Genomic DNA, 2116 nt, shown 5'->3' on the forward strand with positions numbered 1-2116 from the left:
TTAATAAATTAACCCCAAAACTCTTATTGTTGTATTGGTTCTAAACCGCATAGAAATTTTGCAGCATTAAGATGAAATTTCTAGTCACTGTGTCAGAAACACTGCTGCACAAGGCAAGACTTGAATGCAAATGATCCTTCTCTCCTTTCACATTCTTGGCACGTACCAATGTACATGGACCTGACCTACATGACCTATAGCTAGTGGCCCAGGCCAGATGTTTCTCAGTCATGCAAGGCTGATGACTAAGCATGACTAAATGGAAACCACGTAACACTGCATACATACAGAAACCAGTGGTAGTTTCACAAGAGGGTCTGCATGGCCTTTTCCAAATCACCTAATCATAGACTGTCTGCTATTATTCAACGTTAAACCTACATTTGTAACTTACATTGTCAGAAAATTAATGTTTTAATTTAATATTGTCTCTGTCTTTTTTAATACATTTAGGCAAAGACATCCAGCAAATACAGTGTAACTGTTACACTGGAATGCATGAATTTGGACTTGAACTGAAACGTTAGCTCCATTTCTGATTTGGTCTAGCGTACTGGTACGCACATTTATGTCAAATAAAAAAAATCATGAATCTCGGTGACAGCAACAAAAAAGGCTAAGGTGGGGGTGGGGGGGTATAGTTGGTGTGTTTGAAAGGGTCAGCCTGGTAACGGGAAACACAAAGTATTTTACCTAGTCCTAGAACTGAACCTAGGCCCATGTGTGTATTACATGTATCATAATGTACACATAGGACTGTGCTCCATTTGCATTAGCATTTAATTTACCTACATGTAAAACTAGTAAAAGTCAATAGTAATAATAATTATTTGTTTTTAAGCTCTCTACCAATCTCAAGAGTCATGGGGCCTTCATTGAGTGAATTTACCATTACGTGCCCCCAACCTTCCTAAATTTACTGTTTAGTATAGCCAGGACCCCCATGAAGACCCTTTGACACAGAAATCCCCTTCTGAATCATACAGTGAAACCAAAAGTAGAGTCGAAACTTCCCGACAAATCCAAAAACATATAGCCAAGATATAGCCATATAGGTATAGCCAAGATCCCCATGAAGACCCTTTGACACGGAAACCCCCTTCTGAATCATACAGTGAAACCAAAAGTAGAGTCGAAACTTCCCGACAAATCCAAAAACATACAAAGGGGAAACCATGAGAATCAGGCATATTTATAGAGAGGAAAAACCCAGACTTCTTGCAGTATAGGACAAAAGCAGGAAAAGTCAGCTAGCAGGGACAGAAACTGAACAACTGTCTACGTAAAATCAGGAGTACAAGATAGACTGTCTCGGAAAACAGGTATCTCTGCAAGTACAAATCTAGGGGGAAAGTTGAGTTCGTGTGTGCCCACCACTGTGACCAGGAGAAACGAGCTCAACTGTGGAGTCTCCAACAAACTGTTAAGGTAAGATTTACATGATGATTTATTTGTTCACCCTGAAAAGGATTGTGGCGTCGGTTGGCTTAGTGGTAGAGCATTCGACAATGAAGCGGGGAGACCTGGGTTCGACATGCGCCCCGACGTTGTGCCATTGGGAACGGCACTTAACCCTTGTCCTGCTGGCATTCCTGGAACAATATTTTTCAATAATTTCATGTCTTAATTAGATCATAGACCCCCCAATTTTTTTTTGCCCTGCAGTGGCATAGTACTTCCGCATTCGTTGCGTTTCGCTGCGGTGTGATGCGTTCCACAAGAAATACCCCCAAATCGTACCTATACAGGGTGTTATATAGATGGTACTGTATGTGCCGCGCGACATATGTTGCGCACAGCAGGACACACTTTCCTAATTTACCCAGGTAACTTGTTGGGGAAAGCCGTATTGAGGTCACCTTGCGGTGCCGAATGGCAGCCGCACAGACCCTTGCGACGGTAGCAAATATGTGTATCATGTATATATATATTTAATTGCTTGTGATTACATGTATTTATTGTTTTTGGTCGCGTCTGTGTGCGTGTGTGTGTGTGTGTGTGTTTGTGTTTCCGCATATTTGTACCTTCATAACTCCATAACGCCTTTATGGATTGTGATGATATTTGGTATGCTGGTAGTCTTAGGAGACAAAGGTCAAGGTCAAATNTGGGCCTC

General features: G+C 41.5%; 1 pseudogene; it reads left to right on the forward strand.

The window, feature by feature from the left end:
- Window positions 1–1238: 1238 nt before the first annotated feature.
- LOC109479828 overlaps window positions 1239–2116 on the forward strand; it is a 10597-nt pseudogene continuing 9719 nt past the window's right edge.

Source organism: Branchiostoma belcheri, unplaced genomic scaffold, assembly GCF_001625305.1.
Source record: "Branchiostoma belcheri isolate BF01 breed outbred unplaced genomic scaffold, Haploidv18h27 scaffold5, whole genome shotgun sequence".
Classification (NCBI taxonomy): Eukaryota; Metazoa; Chordata; class Leptocardii; order Amphioxiformes; family Branchiostomatidae; genus Branchiostoma; species Branchiostoma belcheri.